Source organism: Oryctolagus cuniculus, chromosome 11 (assembly GCF_964237555.1).
Source record: "Oryctolagus cuniculus chromosome 11, mOryCun1.1, whole genome shotgun sequence".
Taxonomy (NCBI): domain Eukaryota; kingdom Metazoa; phylum Chordata; class Mammalia; order Lagomorpha; family Leporidae; genus Oryctolagus; species Oryctolagus cuniculus.
The window spans coordinates 12,250,262-12,271,053 of record NC_091442.1 but is presented as its reverse complement, the minus strand read 5'-3'; the positions used below and the strand labels follow the sequence as shown (position 1 = coordinate 12,271,053).

The 20,792-nt window shown below is 42.7% G+C and overlaps 1 protein-coding gene and 1 pseudogene across 12 annotated transcripts in view; one reads left to right on the top strand and one right to left on the bottom strand.

Moving 5' to 3' along the window:
* NCOA3 (nuclear receptor coactivator 3) overlaps positions 1-20,792 on the top strand; it is a 144,623-nt gene that overhangs the window by 47,958 nt on the left and 75,873 nt on the right. The window contains exon 1 of one of the 12 annotated variants that reach the window (XM_070051724.1): positions 20,238-20,361. The exons of the other annotated variants lie outside the window; for them this stretch is intronic. The gene's annotated coding sequence lies outside the window, so the exon portion shown is untranslated. Of the gene's footprint in view, positions 1-20,237; positions 20,362-20,792 lie in introns of those variants that run through there. 12 annotated transcript variants of the gene reach the window in all.
* LOC100356498 (BTB/POZ domain-containing protein KCTD1 pseudogene) lies at positions 4,023-4,762 on the bottom strand (annotated as a pseudogene).

Sequence of the window (20,792 nt, the reverse complement as noted above, 5' to 3'; positions counted from 1 at the left end):
CTCTGTCTCTCTCTCACTGTCTAACTCTGCCTGTCAAAAAAAAAATTTTTTTTATTTTATTTATATGAAAGGCAGAGTTGACAGAGAGAGGGAGAAACAGCAAGGGAGATCTTCAATCTGCTGGTTCATTCCCCAGATGGCTGCAATGGCCAAGGTTGGGCCAGGATGAAGTCAGAAGCTTCTTCCGGGTCTCCTTTGTGAGTGCAGGGGCCCAAGCACTGGGCCATCCTCCACTGCTTTCCTATGTGCATTAGCAGAGAGCTGGATTGAAAGTGGAGCAGGCAGGACTTGAACTGGCGCCCATATAGGATGCCGGCTCTGCAGGCACAACAAGGCCCCCTGCTTATATAATTTCTGACTCTGGCTTTAGATCCTTGATTTTTTTTTGACTTTGAAAGTATGTTAATATCTAAGTGGTACTAAGACTAACTTGAAGAACCAATTACTGCAATTAGAAAAACAATGGTGGTCTGTAAACCCAATCTGCTATTAGAAAGACATATATGTTAGGGCCACCATAACAAAATTTCCCAGACTGGATGACTTAAACAACAGACATTTATTTTTCAATTATGGAAGCTAGACATACAAAAACCAATTTCTTGACAAGGTTGCCTTCAGAAACCTCTTTCCAAGACTTGTAGATACATGGTTGGCTTCTTGTGTCTGTATGTGATCTTCTCTGTGAATGTTGGTATCTTAATTTCCTCTTCCCATATGTATACCAGTCATATTTGATCAGATCTAATGGCCTGGGGCAGGTGCAGTGGCTCAGTGGGTTAACACCCTGGCCTGAAGCACCAGCATCCCATATGGGCACTGGTTTGATACCCGGCTGCTCCACTTCTGATCCAGCTCTCTGCTATGGCCTGGGAAAGTAGTAGTAGATGGCCTGAGTCCTTGGGACCCTGTACCCATGTGGGAGACCTGGAAGAGGCTCCTGGCTCCTGGCTTCGGATCGGCTCAGCTCTGGCCATTTTAGAGTGAACCAGTGGATGGAAGAACTCTGTCTGTCTCTGCTTCTCCTCTCTCTGTGTAACTCTGACTTTCAAATAAATAAATCTTAAGCCATTTTCCATTGTCTCCTGTAGTTTAAGAATTTTGTATGTATTATGTTTGAACTTGAGATTTTTAAAAAAATTTGAGATAGGGGCTGACGCTGTAGAGCAGCGGGTTAAAGCCCTGGCCTGAAGCGCCAGCATCCTATATGGGTACTGGTTCAAGTCCCGGCTACTTCTCTCTCTTCTGATCCAGCGCCCTGCTATGTCCTGGGAAAGCAGTAGAAGATGGCCCAAGTCCTTTGGCCCCTGCACCCACGTGGGAGACCTGGAAGAAGCTCCTGCCTTCAGATTGGCGCCCCGACCAGGACTAGAACCCCAAGTGCCGGTGCCGCAGGCGGAGGATTAGCCTAGTGAGCTGTGGCACCGGCCTAAAATAAATCTTAACAACAACAAAAACCTAGATATTCCCATGTGGGATATGGATATCTTAACCACTAGGCTGAACTTTGGCCTGCTCCTGAACGTGTGATTTTTTTTTTAACTTTATTTAATGAATATGAATTTCCAAAGTACGACTTATGGATTACAATGGCTTCCCCCCCATACCGTCCCTCCCACCCACAACCCTCCCCCCTCCCACTCCCTCTCCCCTTCCATTCACATCAAGATCCATTTTCAATTATCTTAACATACAGAAGATCAGCCTAGCACACATTAAGGATTTCAACAGTTTGCTCCCACACAGAAACATAAAGTGAAAAATAATAGATGATTTTTTTAAATGATGATGAAATCAGATCAGACCTATTGTCATGTTTAATCCCAGTGAGAGTCAAGTTGGGAATTGATAATTTTTTTTTTTTTTTTACAGAAGATCAGTTTAGTATGCATTAAGTAAAGATTTCAACAGTCTGCACCCCCATAGAAACACAAAGTGAAATATATTGTTTGAGTACTCGTTATAGCATTAAATCCCAATGTACAGCACATTAAGGACAGAGATCCTACATGAGGAGTAAGTGCACAGTGACTCCTGTTGTTGACTTTACCAATTGACACTCCTGTCTATGGCATCAGTAATCTCCCTATGCTCCAGTCATTTGAGAGAGATAGAAGGAGAGACAAAGAGAGCTTCCTTTTGCTAATTTGCTCCTCTTATGGCCCCAACAGCCAGGGCTGGGCCAGGCTGAAACCAGGAGCCAGGAGCTTCATCTGGGTCTCCCACACAAGTTATTTTAACATAGCTGAAGTTTAGTTTTCTCATCCATGGACAGTTAAATGGTAGGATCTAGTCTAACATAATTTAAACAACTTTTTTCTTTGGGATCAGAATGGTGTGAGTAAAGTAATGAGAGTGATAACTAGTAGATATTGTTTGGGTTTACTTATATACAAGACACAATCTTTCATCTAATAAAAATACATTAGTATGTGATACTATGCAAGTTTTTTTTTTGTCTACCTATCAGTCTAAGGTATTTTAGGAAAAAACTGAATAAATCCTTTTTGGCCAAATAGTGTGCCCCTCCCCTTTTTAAATGAATTATAAGCAGGAAGAGATCATCTAACAAAGTTCTGGTTTAAGAAATGTTTTAAACCTTTTGGTAAGTGTTGTGGTTACTGAAAAAATTTGAGCCAGATTACAGTAGATAGCACAAAAAATTAGACTAAGTTAATTTATTTGAAAGGCAGAGAGACAGACAGATCTTCCATACCGGTTCACTTCTCGAATCTCACAACAGCCAAGATTGGGCCAGGCTGAAGCCAGGAGCCAGGAACTCAGGCGAGGTCTCCTATATGGGTGATAGGGGCTCTTGAGCCATTATCTGTTGTCTCCCAGGGTTCATGTTAGCAGGAAACTAGAATTAGGAGTGAAGCCAGAACTTTTGAACTGGGCACTCTGATAGGGGATGAGGAAGTCCAACCAGTTGCTTAACTGCTAGGCCAAATGACTGCTACTATAAAAGCTATTGCTATTTACTTATTTAAAGATTTATTTATTTGAAAGGTAAAGAGGGAGAGATAGAGATCATCCATCCACTGATTCAGTCCCCAAATGGCCACACTTGCCCTGGGCTTAGCCAGGCCGGAGCCAGGAGCCAGGAGCTGCTTCTGGGTCTCCCACGCGGGCTCAGGGGCCCAAAGACTTGGGCCATTTTCCACTGCTTTCCCAGGCCATAGCAGAGAGCTGGATCAGAAGTAGAGCCCATATGGGATGTTGACACTGCTACACCACAGTGCCAGCTCCCAAATAAGGTTTTTTTAATTTTTAAATCAGTTTATTGTATTTGATATGTTATAAAATTTGAAAAATGATAGGAAAGTAGCAGACTCAAACTGGAGCAACTCTAACAAGTAATAATTCTGGCCCCTTTGCAAAACTGACCCATTTAAAAACAAAGTAAAGTTCATATCTATGAGGTGCACAAAAAGTGTGACTTTTGTACAAATCATATTTAAAATTTCATGTCTAAAAGTCTTTAAATGCCATGTGCTCAGAGTTTTTCTGAAATCCTGCCTGGTCCTTGCCTAAAGAGAGACAGACATGAAACCTCTAAATAAAAGGAACACAATTCAAGGTGTCTTAAAAAAAGAAAGAAAGAAAGAAAAACAAAGGAAAAAGGAACAACGGATGGCTGTTGGCAATGGAAATTGTAAGGGGACTGTGACCTCCTGCTCATGGCTTGTTTATTGGTCAGAGGCCTTGGGAGGCCCAGGACGCTTCACGGCCATCACAGCACCAAGTGTAGCTATTACCTTTTTTCTTTTTTTGTTTTCTTTTTTACATTTCCTACCTTTTGATATATACATACTTACATATTTTTTACACCTTGAGGATATCGCTATTCCAGTTGTTCCCATATGAATATAGGTGTGGTCTCTATCAGATATAAACGTGTCTTTTATTCAATTTTAGGTCCAGGACTTGGGTTTGCCATCGCACCTGCAAATAAATGTCCGTTTTCTGTTTGCGTTATTTGTGGTGTGTGTTTTCCTCTTTGTGTGTAAGAAATAAGTTCATTAGTCCAGGGGCTCTTGCTTTATCCAGATCACAGGGGGTAGGTGCAGCCTTCGCCTCAGTTCCCACCGGAGGGTATTCGCTGAACTGGGAAGAGTCCACTCCTCCCCCGCAGGAGTCTTCAATTTCAATTCCTCTTTCTTTGCAACCTCCTGAGGACCTGGACTGAGTTGAGGTGACAGTGGCCATTGAGTGGAAACTTCATGACATGGAGTCGTGATTCCAGCCGGTATTGACGGAGTTGCACACCATGTCAGCAATCTCCGGAAACGCCTTTTCTGTCAAGGACTTGTCGCCACTGAGCGTGATCCTCTCTCCGAGGTCAGGGGCCACCTGCACCACGACGCACTCACAGGGCCATGCAAAGCGACACTGTCTCTGTCCTGCTCCCATCTTTCCATCTGCAACCGCATGGGCTGAAGCTGAAAATATTTTGTCTTTTCATATAACTAAATGTAGTCCTTGAAATCATCAGGAATGAGGAGTTTTGACGTTCGTAGAAAATTCAAGGTACAGCTGAACATCTGTCCATCTCTGTTGATGAAATAGTGCTCTTTGAGACTGTCCAAGACAATGGGCTCTGTACCGTCAAAGTCTTCCGATTCTTGATTCGGGGTGTTTGGTGAGGGTGTCCAGGCTGTTGGTGTACACGGCGCATTGAACTTTGTGAGCTGTGCTGGCATGGGATGCCTTGGCTGTTCAGTGGAGATGTGGGGGATCTAGTGATCAGAGGTCTGGACATGTCTGCCCGGGCAGGAGCGAGGGAGGGCTGGCAGGAGGGTGGGGCGCACGCCCTGCTGTAAGTAATGCCCCCTCTCGTTACCCTCTGCGGCCAGGGGTTTGGGGCAGCTTTGGGTGCTGCAACAAAAAGCCTGTGTATGGAGCAGCCCCAAATAGAGCTTTATAGAACTTTGTTTTATGGCTTTGTCAAACCAGTGTTTAAGAATGTTCTGTAGTTTTAATAATCTGATTCCTTTAAAATTTACAGTATATGGGTGAATGGTAACTTCTCTATTCAGTTATTGTTTATAGCCACTGTCTGTATCCCCACTAAACTAGGGTCTTTTTGCTTGTTAAACCTCTTATTGGGTGAAGCATTAAGCTTACTTGAAAGGCAGAGTTGCAGAGAGGCAGAGGCAGAGAGAGAGTCTTCCATCAGCTCATTCACCCCCCAAATGGCCGCAATGGCCAGAGCTGGGCCTATCTGGAGCCAGGAGCTTCTTCTGGGTTTGCAAGTGAGTGCAGGGGCCCAAGCACTTGGGCCATCATCCACTGCTTTCCTAGGCCATAGCAGAGAGTTGGACCAGAAGAGGAGCAGCCTGGACTTGAGCCAGCACCCATATGGGATGCTGGCTTTGCAGGTGGTACACCACAGTGCTGCCCCCAGGGTTTGTTTTTTTTTTTTTTTTTTATTTAAGGTTTATTTATTTATTTGAAAGGCAGAGTTACAGAGAGAAGGGGAGAGAGAGAGAGAGAAAGAAAGAGAGACAGAAGGGGAGAGATCTGTCTTCCATCTGCTGGTTCACTCCCCAGATGGCCAAAACAGCTAGAGCTGGGCTTGTCCTAAGCCAGGAGCCAGGAGCCAGGAGCCAGGAGCCAAGAGCTTCTTCTGGGGCTACCATGTGGGTGCAGGGGCCCAGCACTTGGGCCATCTTCTGCTGCTTTCCCAAGTGTGTTAGCAGGGAGCTGGATTGGAAGTGGAGAAGCGGGGACTCAAACCAGTGTCCATGTAGGGAGGATGCCAGTGTCACAGGCAGCGGCTTTACCATCAAGGCCACAGGGCTGGCCTGAAGCATTCATTAAGCCTTTTGTACTATAATGTAAATTTAAAAAATGTTATCTCAAAAACTAAGAGGAAGACAAGGAGAGGGAAGAATGCTGAGAGGGAAAGCTGGGGAAGGGAGGAAGGAAACACCATTATGTTCTCAGAATTGTTTCTAAAAAGCCGATTGACTCTGTTAAACACTAATTAAAATTAAAGAAAAATCTTTAAAAAGGGAAACTGTATGTTCTAATATGAGGTTTAATTGTATCTTTACTTTGAAAGCCTGAACATATTTTCCCATTCTAGTGTTTGAAAGAACTGCCCATGTGCACGTTTTCTACTCCCTAAAACCTTTGCTAAAAGTGGCATTTCCTGTTTGTGCCTGTGTCTGAGAAGATAATGGTGTACTAAGCAGCAGCACCTTAGGTGCTCCTTAGTGCTTGCAGGCTTGGTCATTTTGAGGAATTGTCAAGGTCAGTATTGTTCTCCTTTTCTGAAATCTACCAGCTACTCTTCGATTACTGATGGGGATAAGGATTCATTTGTGAAACTGGTTGAAATATTTTCTTTGCTTTTGCTAAAGAGCTTATTGATTCATTTTAGTTACACATTTGTGCTTTTTGTGCTTATTCCAAAACTATTAAAATACATCTCTATTTTATAAGAGTACTTCTTGGTAAAGTAGCTCTGAGGTTTTTGTGTGAATCACTAACAATCTGTAACTCTCTAATATACAGTTAAGCTTGTATATTTTCTCACTATGTACTTGATATTCCTCTCAGCAAGTTTATTGGAATAGATTTTCTTTGGATAATCAGCTCAGTCTCTTTGACAAGGCAAAAATGCTTTGTTACAGTATATTCATCCTGGCACATGGATGTTTGCTAAATGTTTGAGTTGACAGAAAAAAAAAAATCTTCCAGTTTTGTTATGCAGATAGATTGCAAAGCCTTAGGGATGATTGAATGAGAATTGTAGAGAAAAACACCTTCTACACTGATTAATTAAGACAAAGAGCAAGTTTATATTTACTGTTGTGATTCCTGCTAATGCGCCTGAGAAGGCAATAGAAGATGGCTTGAGTGCTTGGGCCCCTGCCACCCACTTGGGAGACCCGGGTAGAGTTCCTGGCTCCTGGCTTCTGCCTGGCCCAGCTGCAGCCATTGCTACCATTGGAGGAGTGAACAAAGCAGATGGAAGATCTCTTTGTCTCTCCCTCTCTCCCTATCACTCTGCCTTTCAAATCTTTAAAATACACACACACACACACACACACACATGCACACATACACTGTTGAGAACCAGCTTGCTAGGGTTATTAACCCAAAGGTCACCTTAAATCTTTGAAGACTTTTCATGCGAGTTTTCCTCTTGGGAGCTTTGGATGGCATTATTTACATAAGCAAAAATGTGATGTTGAAACTCTGCATCCTTATTTTCGAAAGTTTTATGCAACTCAGTTATTAAAATAATTGCAAAACTTGCTTATTTAATTTGTGTTATGTAGTACTTTATCAAGTGATACCTTTTTTGAAATTTTTTAAGAAAACATTTGTTTAATTGAAAGGCAGAGTTAGAGGGAGAGACAGGGAAGGGGGGGAAGAGAGAGAGATCAATCTTACATCTGGTGGTCTTTCCTCAAATGGCTGCAAGGCCAAAGCCAGGAGCTTCATTTGTGTCTCACATAGATGGAAGGGCCTCAAGTACTTGGGCCATCTTCTGTTGCTTTCCCAGGCACGTGAGGGAGCTGGATTGGAAGCGCAGCAGCTGGGCCTTGGGCGCCCTTATGGGATGCCTGCTTTGCAGTTTTGGCTTAACCCACTGCTCCTCAGTGCCAGCCCCTTGTTATTCATATCATGGGGGAAAAAAGTCTATAAACTTTTTTTTTCTAGTAACAGGTTTATAGTTATAGAAAAATTTAGCATTGAGCAGATAATATACTTCCCATTTACTTTGTATTCCCCCCTCCGTTTCCCTACTATGTGGTACATGGTACATTTATTATAATTAATAAACTAATACTAATACAGTATTGTTATTTAAAGACTTATTTGGGAGTCCAAGTTACAGAGAAAGGGAGAGAGAATGCTTGATCAATTCATCTTCCATCTGCTGGTTCACTGCCCAGATACCCGCAACGGCCAGGCTAGGCCTGGTCAGAGCAAGGAGCCTCTTCCAGGTCTCCCACATGGGTAGTAGCGGCCCAAGAACTCAGACCACCTTTCACCGCTTTCCCAGGTACATCAGTAGGGAGCTGGATCAGAAATGGGCCGGCATCCATATGGGATGCTGGCACTGCAGGTGGCAGCATGGAAGATTCCCTCCCTCTCTCTCTGCTTCTGCCTCTCTTTTAATTCTGCCTTTCAAATAAATAAATAAATCTTTTAAAATAATTTGTTTATTTGAAAGGAGTGTGGGATAGATAAATATCTTTCATCTGCTGATTCACTTTCCAAATGCCAGCAGCATCTTTGGGGCTGGGCAAGGCTGAAGCCAGGAGCCAGGAACTCCATAACTGTCATTCACATGGGTGGCAGGGACATAAGTATGTAAGCCATTAACCTCTGCCTGCCGGGGTGCACGTTAAAGCTGAAATGGCAGGTGGGATAACCAGGTCTCAAACAGGCATTCTGAGGAGGGATGTGGGTGTCGAAGCTGTGACTTAACTACTGCACCACATGGTGCCCCCTTCCATTTTGTGATTTTTAAAAGTAATGTTTGGGTGAGTGTTTGGCACCATAAACTTTGTGTACACTTCTTTTTTAAAAAAATATTTTATTTATTTGAAAGAGAAGGAAAGATGGAGACAGGTATCTTCCATTCCCCAAATGGCCTCAACAGCCAAGGCTGGGCCAGGCTGGAGTCAGGAGTTTCATTCGGGTCTCCCATGTGAGTGCAGGAGTCCAAGCACTTGGGCCATCTTTTGCTGCCTTCCCAGGCACATTAACAGGGAGCTGGATTGGAAGTGGAGCGGCTCGAAGTGGCATCCGAGTGGGATGTGGGATGCTGGTGTTGTATGAGTGGCTTTACCTGCCATGCCACAACTCTGACCGGAAGTAGGTTCTGAATCATACTTTTTTTTTTTTTTTAAAGATTTATTTATTTATTTGAAAGTCAAGTGACAGTTTTCTTCATCCACTGGTTTATTCTACACATGGCTGAAATGGCCAGGACTGGGCCAGGCCATAACCAGGAGCCTGGAACTCCATCTTGGCCTCTCACATGGGTGGTAGGGGCCCAAGAGCTTAGACCATCCTCTGCTGTCTCCTTTCAGACACATTATCAGGGAGCTGGATTGGAAGTAGAGCTGCCGGGCCTCGAACAGCATATACTGTAGGATGTTGGTGTGGCTGCTTACCTGGCCGTGCCATGATGCTGGCCCCTGGGTCAAAGATTTTTAAGACTCTTGGTAAATGTTACTGTTTTCCTAATCTATTCTTTTTATATTACATTAATAATTTAACATTGTCTTTATAGTTTGTTTAAAAAATACTGAGAACATGTTATTCGTAATCCTACTGCTTAAGAAAGTACAGCAGTTTTGGCTTGATAAATGATGTAGCAGATTCATCAGTTGGAACAAGTTTGCCACTCTGGGGGTTGTTAATAACGGGTGAGGATATGCATGTGTGGGGGTGTATTTTGCTATGAACCTAAAACTACTCTTCAAGAGGAAGTACAATAATAAAAGCATTTCCTCAGTTAAGTTGCTCATCAAAATTGTCTGTACCTTTCTCTACCCCAGGTGTAAGCATTTCTGTCTGTGTAGAAGTACTCTGATATGTTAAAGCAACCATGTTATGTTGCCTGCAGATTTTTTCAGTTGCTGTTTCATGGAGTTCTTTGTATTTATGTGGTTTGTATGAAAATCTGCATTCTCTTCCATGGCTATTATGTGATGTGACATTGTTGGATGTCTTTTTTTAACCATTTGTCTGTTAATTCAGGAAATGGACATGTCATGTGCCAGTTTCAGGGTGTGTACTCAACAAATAGAAAAACTGTGATCTCCTACTTCAAGCAGCTTGCATCCAATTAAAGGGCCAGTGATTTGGAGTAGTGAGTAAAGCTGCCAGCTGTGCTGCTGGTGTCTCATATGGTGCCAGTTCATGTACTGGCTGCTCCACTTCCATCCAGCTCCCGCCTATCTCCTGGGAAAAGTAGCAGAAGATGGTCCAACTGCTTGAACCCCTGCCATCCACGAAGCTCCTGGCTCCTGGCTATAGTCTGACCCAGTCGTGGCCACTGAAGCCATCTGGGGAATGAACCAGCAGATGGAAGATCTTTCTTTCTCTCTCTCTCTGACTTTGAAAATAAATAAATCTTATAAAAAAATTTGGAGTTTATATTCCCCTACTGGTGCTCGCTATGTATTTCCCCACCTTATTTTATTCTTATATAGAATATTATATTGAGTGTCCTTGCTGTATACTTTTTTTTTTTTTTTTTTTTTTGACAGGAAGAGTGGACAGTGAGAGAGAGAGAGAGACAGAAAGGTCTTCCTTTGCTGTTGGTTCACACTCCAATGGCCGCCGTGGCCAGCATGCTGCAACTGGCGCACTGCGCTGATCCGATGGCAGGAGCCAGGTACTTATCCTGGTCTCCCATGGGGTGCAGGGCCGAAGGACTTGGGCCATCCTCCACTGCCCTCCCGGGCCACAGCAGAGAGCTGGCCTGGAAGAGGGGCAACCGGGACAGAATCCGGCGCCCCGACCGGGACTAGAACCCGGTGTGCCGGCGCCGCAAGGCGGAGGATTAGCCTAGTGAGCCGCGGCGCCGGCCCTTGCTGTATATATACTTTTATATTTTGATGCGCCTTTTCTATATTCTTTGTCATGGATTTCTTCAGCCTAAAAGATACATGCACTTTTACTGATTTTTTTGGGGCCAGTATTGTGGAATAGTGGATCAGGCAACTGCTTGGGATGCCTGCATTCCACATCAGAGAGCTTGATTCAAACCCAGGCTCTTCTGCCTCCTCTCCAGCTTTCTGCTAACGTGCATGGGACACAGCAAATCATGGCCCAAATATTTAGGTCACCGGCTCCTGACTGGCTTAGCCTAACCCTGCATTTCAAATAACCGAAATCTTAAAACGTTACTAATTTTTGCCACTAACATGATTTTATATGCAAGTATTGTGTATTTCATGTGTTGCTTGGCCGTTTATACTACTGTGATATTGCCCATTTTCCTACTTTGTCTTTCCTCACTAATCTTGTAGAGCTTCTTATCTTGTTTATAAATTTTAAATGTTTTCTCCCTGTTACTTACTGTTACATTTTTTTTGTATTTTCCCTTTATTTTAGAAAGAAAGTTGCAAGGCTAATACAAAGAATTCTGAGTAATCTTTGCTCATATCTTCAAATCTTTACATTTATTATAGTGTATCTGCTTCCTCCTTGTTATATATGCTTATTTTTCCTATGCCATTTGAAAATAAGTTCCAAAATACATACTTTAGTGTATATTTTTTAGGGAATGCATTGATTTACTTATTAAACTAATTACAAAAGTCAGGAAATTAATATTTATGGAATCATTTATAGGCTTTATTCAAGTTTCATCAGTTGTCTCAATGTTCTCTTACATGAAAAGAAATCGAAGTTCATGCACTGGATTGATTTGTTATGTCATAATTTTCAGTCTTAAATCTGAAACAGTTTCTGATCTTTGTTTCATGACATTGATACTTTTGAGGATTGTAGATCAGTGATTTTATGGAGGTCCCTCAATTGTTGGGGGTGTGGTTCCGCATGTTTATGTTCAGCTGTACTTTTGAAGGAGAAAACAAGTAGATGTGTTCTCAGTCTAACCAGATGCATGTAGATTTGTCCCATTACTGCAGTATTTGACCACTTGATCAAGGTGTTGCCTGCTACTTCACTGTATGGTTATTTGTGGGAGGATACTGTAAGATATCCTATGAGGTTTTTAGTCTAATTATGGAAATATGCCATTACTTCTGAAACTTTTAACTGCTTTTTATGATTCTTGAATTGTGAATGAATTATTACAGCTTTTGCCAAATGTTGATTTTTCTAATTCCATCATTGCTTCCATATTTATTATAGAAAGCTTTCTACTCTAAGGAAGACATTTCTCTATATTCATTTTTGGCTTATTCCATAGATTGTAATCCTTTAATATTATCTTTCAAAGATGTGTCTTTCTGGCAAAGAGAGAGTGCAAGGCCAAGAGTGAGAGTGATTTCATCTTCTGGTTCAGTTCCCAAATGCCTCAAGAGCCCCTGAATAGGATGGAAGGTGGGAGCTGGTGCTCAGTTACTTGGGGCGTCACCTGCTGTGTTCCAGGGCTTGCACTGTAGGAAGCTGGGATCACCAGCCTGAGGTGGGTTCATTGAATGCAAAATATTCCCATGTGGGATGTGGCTGTCCCAAGTGGGCTATTAATCACTGAGACAGATTCCTGCCTTGCCATTATTATTTAGATGTTTACATTTTACCACATTTGACCAGTTGAAGTTTAACTGTGTTCATGGTGTGCATGTTTTTGGTGTATGAAACCTACATATATTCTAGGACAGGGGTTTGGGCTAATGGCTAAGATGCCTGGATTTCATTGTAGAACCTGGCTTTGATACCTATTTCTGGTTCTTGACTTCAGCTTCCTGTTAATGAGGATCCTAGGTCCCTAGCAGTAATGGCTCAAGTGGTTGAGTTGTTGCCCACACTGGGATGTGGGTTGAGTTCCTGGCTCTGGCTTTGGGTTTCTAGGTATTTGGGGAGTAAACAAGCACATAGGAGTTTCTCTCTCTTCCTGTCTGTCTCTTTTTATTTTTAAAATGTTAAAAGATTTATTTTATTTATTTGAAAGGCAGAGTTACAGAGAGAGAGGAAGAGATCGTCCATCTACTTTTTCATTCCCCAAATGGCTGCAATGGCTGGAGCTGGGCCAGGCTGAAGCCAGGAGCTGCTTCAGGGTCTGATTTCCCAGGCATATCAGCAGGGAGCGGGAACGGAAGTTGAGCAGGTGTGAATCAAAACCAATGCTCACGTGGGGTGTCAGCATTGCAGACTCTGGCTTAACCTGCTGTATCACAATGCTGGGCCCTTCTTTGTTTCTTTTTAAAGATTTATTTTAAAAGCAGAGTGACATAAAAGAGACAAGGAGAAAGAGATATTTCATCCACTGGTTCACTTCCTATATGCCTGCAATAATTAGGGCCAGGCTGAAGCCTGGAACCAGGAACTCCATCTGGCCTATGGGTCTCTCACATTGGTGCAGGGGCCCACACACTTGAATCATCTTCTACTGCTTTCCCAAGCGCATTAGCAAGGCGCTAGATGGGAAAGTGCGATAGCTAGGACTTGAACTGGTACCCATATGGGATGCTATGCCGCAATGGCAGCCCCAGTCTCAGTGTTTTTAAAAAATTGAGAGAGGTGGCCGGCGCCGTGGCTCACTAGGCTAATCCTCCGCCTAGTGGCGCCGGCACACCGGGTTCTAGTCCCAGTTGGGGCGCCGGATTCTGTCCCGGTTGCCCCTCTTCCAGGCCAGCTCTCTGCTGTGGCCAGGGAATGCAGTGGAGGATGGCCCAGGTGCTTGGGCCCTGCACCCCATGGGAGACCAGGAAAAGCACCTGGCTCCTGGCTCCTGCCATCGGATCAGCGTGGTGCGCCGGCCGCAGTGCGCCGGCCGTGGCGGCCATTGGAGGGTGAACCAACGGCAAAGGAAGACCTTTCTCTCTGTCTCTCTCTCTCTCACTGTCCACTCTGCCTGTTAAAAAAAAAAAAAAAAAAATTGAGAGAGGTTGGCGCTGTGCTGCTGCCGGCATCCCATATGGACGCCGGTTCGAGTCCTGGCTGCTCCACTTCTGATACAGCTCTCTGCTGTGGCCTGGGAAAGCAGTAGAAGATGGCCCAAGTCCTTGGTCTCCTGCACCCACATGGGAGACCCGGAAGAGGCTCCTGGCTCCTGGCTTCGGATCGGCATAGCTCCAGACATTTGGGGAGTGAACCAGCAGGTGGAAGACCCCTCCCTCCCTCCCTCCCTCCCTCTTTCTCTTCCTCTCCTCTAAATCTTAGAAAAAGTTAAGAGAATGGCATCTTACATTATTTCTGAGTAATAATAGTTTACAAGATGTTTTAAAAATTTTAAGCAGAATTTTTTTTTTTTGACAGGCAGAGTGGACAGTGAGAGAGACAGAAAAGTCTTCCTTTTGCCATTAGTTCACCCTCCAATGGCCGCCGCGGCCGGCACGCTGCGGCCAGTGCACCGCACTGATCCAATGGCAGGAGCCAGGTACTTCTCCTGGTCTCCCATGGGGTTCAGGGCCCAAGCACCTGGGCCATCCTCCACTGTACTCCCTGGCCACAGCAGAGAGCTGGCCTGGAAGAGGGGCAACCGGGACAGAATCCTGTGCCCCAACTGGGACTAGAACCCAGTGTGCCGGCACCGCAAGGTGGTGGATTAGCCTAGTGAGCTGCGGCGCCGGCCAGAATATTTTGATTATGGGAATAATCTGCCCAGTTTCAGCCCATAGGAAATATTTGAGACTTTTTTTTTTTTTAAACCATTCTGGCAAAGCCAGAAGATCTGGAGGCCACTATTTTGTTTGCTTTTGTTTTATAGTCAATATTTCCTTTCTGGTTCTATTTTTGGCACACAAACTGCAGTGGTCCAGGAAGAAGACCAGGCAGCAAGCTGCTGTGGCCTGAGTTTAATTTGTGTTGCTTGCCAAGTGAGGCATGCATTGGGCACTTGGATAAAAGCAGGGGAGAGGAAAGATTTAGCTGGAGCTGAGAGGGACCGATTGCACTTCCCTTGTCCTGGTTATGACAAGAAACTAGCTGGTTACTGTTTCAGCTCAGTGCTTTCTTTGTTATTTTGGGAATGATTTATGTGGTGGGAAAAAAAGAAAAGAGAGGCCAGGAGAAGTTGAGGAAAAATTCACCCCCTTCATTGCCCCACTAGGTTTCTTGGGGGGAGGTAGTATGAATAACTAATTTACCCCTGTGCCTCTTTGGATTTGTCCCATTTCAGAGGCATGGATCTGAGCTTCTTTAGGCCTTCTGAGTGCCTTTCTTATTCTCAGCCCCCTGCACCCCCCAGGTTGTCTGAATTCAGTGAGTCCTCACAGTGTTTTTATTTGGTTGCCTTCCCTTTCCTAAAATGGTTCAAAAAGCTGTTTGCATATACAGAAAGCTCTGTGCTCACTAAATAACAACCCTTTCCTGTCAGTCATTGAAAAGTAAAAGACTTTAAAAAAAGTATCAGTTTGTTTGGACTCGAGAGTCTAAAATCATTTGTTCACTCTCTGTTGAAGTTATTGAACCAAACCTCAATCAGAAAAATGGTGGGGACCACAGGGGAGGGACAAAATTATATTCTAAATTCATGTAGCAAATAGAAGTAATGCCTTTAACATGCTGATAAGGGGGCAAGGAGAGAGAAGCTATGTTTTGTTCTACAACTATTAAAAACAGAGATGTCTTGCTGATTATATGTGGAATATTATGGTTCACATATAATCCCCATTTGGAAAAAGGCACACAAAGTCAATCTAAATTTTCCAAGGTTACATATAGAAAATTACAAGATTTGCTGACCATGTTTAACATTTTATCCATTTGGTAGCAATGTATAGAGAGCCTTAAAGAGTATGGGTCTTTAATGTTCTCCTAACTGTGCATAGTAACTACTCCATACATTTTCTTATTAATTACTCAAGGAGAGGTTGATTGTCTAGTTGCTGGTAATGTGTATTTTGATGTGTGGGTTGTTTATTGGGGGGGCTTAGAGGTATAATATTTGTGTTAATGTTGATAAGATGAAAATTCAGTTGAATTTCAGAATAAAAGTTTTACAATTCAGGCTTTTGTGTTTTAGATTTCTGCATTGATGAGTTTTATATAAAACCATGTGGCTTAAAAGAAATTTGTCTGATTCTGTTTTCTTCAGTGACCTGTGCCTTCCTTTGTAGGCACTTTGTGTAGCAAGTACAGGTTAAGTTGTCTTGAATATTAAGTTTACTTCAGTGTCTGACATTAACTGATTTGGTATAAAGTGAAATGTTTTTACACATCATAGGGGAGGATATCCTTGATACACTCTTGATATGAAAATTATATATTGGATTAAATTTGTTTTTAAATATTAAGGAATAGAAATATTTTAATATGCCAGTGATATTAATTTTACTATGCCAGATCCACTATGGCCCCCACCCTCGCACAGCATAGCTGCAGAGAGATGGAATCCTCTCTGAGTGGTAATAGATGCCATTACCCACTCCCTTCCCCCAGCCTGAGCCGGAGCCTGGCTTGCCTGCAGCTGCAACGGTAGGCATCTTTCAGGAAGTGACCTTGGCTTGTATTAATCAAATTCAGAACACACAAAAAAGCTTCTTGCTAACATGCTGACTTGATGTAAAATTTTATCACATCCATTTTCTTTCAGAATGAGGCCATCTTGTAGGAAGATAAACAGAAGACTCCTCTAATTTAATGTAGATATATAAAGCTTTTGCAAACTATGTTAAAAATCAACTAGATCTTTTTTTAAAATTATAGACTTTTTATTGCCAAATATGCATAAACCTAAATCATGAAGGTTTGGTAGTGCTAACTAGAAAATTACTTGCTTTAATGCTAAATTAAGAAGTAACTATATCAGCATTACATTTATTTACTGCCTTAACAACTGTCATTAAATTGCTACACACATTTTATACACTATAGAGTATATGTAAACTAGGGGCATTTTGGCTGTATACTAACTTAAGGTACTTTTGCATGTTGGTTACTTAGGGGTTTTCAGAAATTTCTGTGGTGTCTTTGCTGGTTTGGATAAGAGCTAATAATCTTAAATGAAATTGTTTTCTTAGGTCGTGATGATACCTATGGGGCTTCTAAGTGTAAACTTAAGTCAGTAGAATGCTAAAATTCAGTTGCCTTTTGTATCAGTGAGAAATATTGCTAGCTACACAATCACTATCTGTTGATTTAGAATTGACATGTTTGGATAAGAGAGCAGTGAATACAGCTATTTTATACTTTTATCCTGTAGTGCTTCAAAGGCAATCTAGGTTTTTTTTTTTTTTTAAATCTAGATTTTAAGTGTAGTACTTCAAAGTGTATATAGTATAGATCTTCATTTTAGCCTTGTTCAGTGTTAAATATAGAATGTTGAAAATAGTATTTAATGGGTTAGTTTATTGATTTCTGTATTTGGAAGGAATTTACATGAAAAAAATTAGTGAGGGATGCAGTTGGATCTATTGCCAGAGGTTTCATGCCTGAGTTTATGTAGAGGAATACTCCTGGGTACTGCGTTTGGGGGAGAAATAGAGAAAGAAACCTTAAACTTTAAGAGCTGTACCTACATTTCTGTAGATCTATAATATGAAAAGGATAGGCATATTCCACATTTATGTTAATGATTTGGGGAGGGGTTGGGGATCCATGCAATTAGAAAAATTTGGGTGTAAATAATTAAATATCATTACTAAAAACACAACCAGCACTCTTTTACTATTATTTTGTTATTGTTCTTAGAATTGCAGTCTCATGGAGGTAAATCCATCTCTGCTTAAGTTCATTCTTTGTGTTGTACTAACATTAATACTTGGTTTGTTATAGGGTATAATAATTATTTCAAGGAGAAAAATAATTACTTGATTGTCCCCTCTAGCACCTGTTTAGAAGACATGGTCTTAAATAAAATTGTCATCTTGAACTTAAGATGTTCTTTGCCTTCTCCCAGTCCCTTTCTGCCCTTAAATAAAGAAAAGCAAAAGAAAAACCTTACAAGAAAAGGAATATCTGCAATCCTGGTAGCCAATGAGTTAATGTTCATTTGCAGCCCGAGGGGTCAGCATGCAGTCTGTTTCCTGATTGGCTGCTAAAAGGTGAAATTGAAACCACTGTAAACTTTTGACCCTGTAGCAATTCTTGTGGAACGCCTTCCACTGGCGGAGCCCAGAGCCGTGCTCACCTCCCCACCCGCCCCTCCCACCCTCTTTCCTGTATTTATTCTGCCTGATCGTGCAGCTCTGCATGCAGTTTTGCCAAGGAGGGTGGAGGGAGGCAGAACGTGCGCTAGCAGGCTGTTTCAGTAACCTTGTCGTTCCTGACTTTAGCTCAGCCAAAGATACGGGTTCTGCTAGTAAACTGGTCTGCCAACGGGATTTTTTAGTTTGGTTCTCAATCTCAAAGTAATTTGAAAAATTAAAACGTTTAATGCTATTTTTCAATTACTGGACAGTATCAATGTGTAAGCACATGTATGGCATAATTTTCTGGATATGTTGGTTTAAAAATAGTTTTCATTTTCACCTACCTTTATATACCCCATTTAATGTTTCCTGTGTTCCATCTATGTAATTTTTACATAGATGACATCTTTTGCCTTTTATTGCAAAGAAACTAAAATGGCACTTTGATTATGATAAGTCTGGACAATAAGTGCAAAAATTGTACATGTTTTCACTAGTCCTTTATTGGGCTGGGGCTGAGATAAATGGATTTGCCTTGCTTTCACATTTGAATAGTGACGACCCTGTGAAAATGGCAAGGCAGGTTGTCCTTCTCTCCGGTTGTACTCCCGCTCTCACAGGGCCATGCCCTGCACTTGGGGCTCTTTTATCCCGCTGTCTAGCCCGATGGCACGCTGGTGCTCAGCAAGTGCTTACTGGCTGAACATGGCCTTCCTTTCAGGGAAGGTATAAAGCGGGGCTCTTCAGACCTGCTTCGCTTTTCCTCAGTCACTGTAGGAACCATGATTTGCTTGTATTTCTAAGGACCAGCGCAGTGCCTGGCATCTAACAGACACAAAGTAAGCAGTTAATTGAATTAAATGCTTGTGCAAGGTCATTTCAGTAAGCTGGATATTATAAAACTTTCTAAAGCCAAGGATTCTGTTTTCCCTTCATCTTTTAAATTTTCAGGTTGACTATGTATAGAACTAAATATTTGTTATAATTTTAAAATTATTTATGATTATAACTTATTAAATAACTGCACAGAATAAATTGTCATCTCGATCCTTTCTAGTATATGTCATAGGATAAGTGGTAATATGTCAGTTATTTTTTTTTTAAGATTTATTTTATTTGAAAGGGAAAGTTACAGAGAGAGAGAGAGAGAGAGAGAGAAGGGTCTTCCATCTGCTGGTCCACTCCCCAGATGGCTGCAACAGGTGGAGCTGCACCGATCTGAAGCCAGGAACTTCTTCCAGGTCTCCTAGATGGGGTGCAGGGCCCAAGTGCTTGGGCCACCTTCTGTTGCTTTCCCAGGCTCATTAGTAGGGAGCTGGATTAGAACTGGAGCAACCAGGAATTGAACTGGATCCTGTATGGAATGCCTGCGCTGTAGACGTGGCGTAACCTGCCATGCCACGGTGCTGGCCTCATGTCAGATTTTTTTTTTTAAAACCTGTTTTTATTTTATCAAATATGCATATAATGTAATACTTTTTCCTTCTCCCCCATCAAAAACATGATACTGTTTTAAAAAAATCTGTTGCTGAAGTCTTACCAATGTTCTGGATACCAAAAACATTTTCAAAAAAAGGGTTATTTTGGGGCCAACACTGTGATATAGCAGGTAGGGCTGCCACCTCCAGGGCATCCCATAATGGATGGCGGTTCAAGTTCTGGCTGCTCCAGTTCTGCTCAAGCTCCCTGCTATGGCCTGGGAAAACAGTGTAAGATGGCTCAAGTCCTTGGGCCCCTGCACCTGCATGGGAGACCCAGAAGAGGCTCCTTGCTCCCGATTTTCAACTGGCCCAACTCTGGCAGTTGCAGCCGTCTGGGGAGTGAGCCAGCTGGTAGAAGACCTTTCTCTCTCTCTCTCTCTCTCTCTCTCTCTCTCTCTCTCTCTGCCTCTGCCTCTGCCTCTCTCTGACTCTGTCTTTCAAATAAATAAATTTCTTAAAAAATTAAAGTTTTTATTTGAGAAGGGGGAGAGAGAAAGAGATAGTCCATCTGCTAGCTTACTCTCCAAGTGCTTGTAACAGCAGCGCCTGCACCAGGCTGAAGCCAGGAGCCAGAACTCTGTCCAGGTCTCCATCATAGGTGGCAAGCACCCAGGTACTTGAGCCACCATCTGCTGCTTTCTAGGGTGTGCATTAGCAGGAAGCTGGGTCTGAAGCCTTGGGACTCTGACCCCACGCACTTGGATATGGGATGCAATATAGGGGTGCTAGCATCCCAAATGAGAGTTAGCTTTCTATGCTATAATGTCTGCTCTTGCGAAAACATTTTAACTTACTTGAACATATAATAAAGGACTAAAAATAGTAAAATTTTAAAAATTAAGCTTATAAAGCTAAAATGGCACCTTTTTATGGAATTTTTAATTTTCATAGAATTTTGACTTATATTCATTTCTTCCTTTCATTGTAGCTGTATACTGGGTGCAGTTGATTCTTGCAAGTGAAATGTTATAATTTTTTTTTTTTTTTTTTTTTTTTTTTTTTTTTTTGACAGGCAGAGTGGACAGTGAGAGAGAGAGACAGAGAGAGAAAGGTCTTCCTTTGCCGCTGGTTCACCCTCCAATGGCCGCCGCTGCAGCCGGCGCACCGCGCTGATCCTGGCAGGAGCCAGGAGCCAGGTGCTTTTCCTGGTCTCCCATGGGGTGCAGGGCCCAAGCACCTGGGCCATCCTCCACTGCACTCCCTGGCCATAGCAGAGAGCTGGCCTGGAAGAGGGGCAACCGGGACAGAATCCGGCGCCCCAACCGGGACTAGAACCCGGTGTGCCGGCGCCGCAAGGTGGAGGATTAGCCTATTGAGCCACGGCGCCGGCCCGTGAAATGTTATAATTTTGACATACAGCTTGTTTACTACTTGATAAATGTATCAACTACAAGAATGTTGTGTTTATCGGCGATGTTATGCAGCCTTTAACTGGAAATCTGATTGGAGACCCAGCTTACTCTGTATTGCTCTCTAGATGAGTGGGTGATACTGGGTTTTCCTTCATCTCTGATTTCAGGACAGTGAGGAGGCAGTCCCTGGGAGCAATGCCAGTAGCAGCATGGAA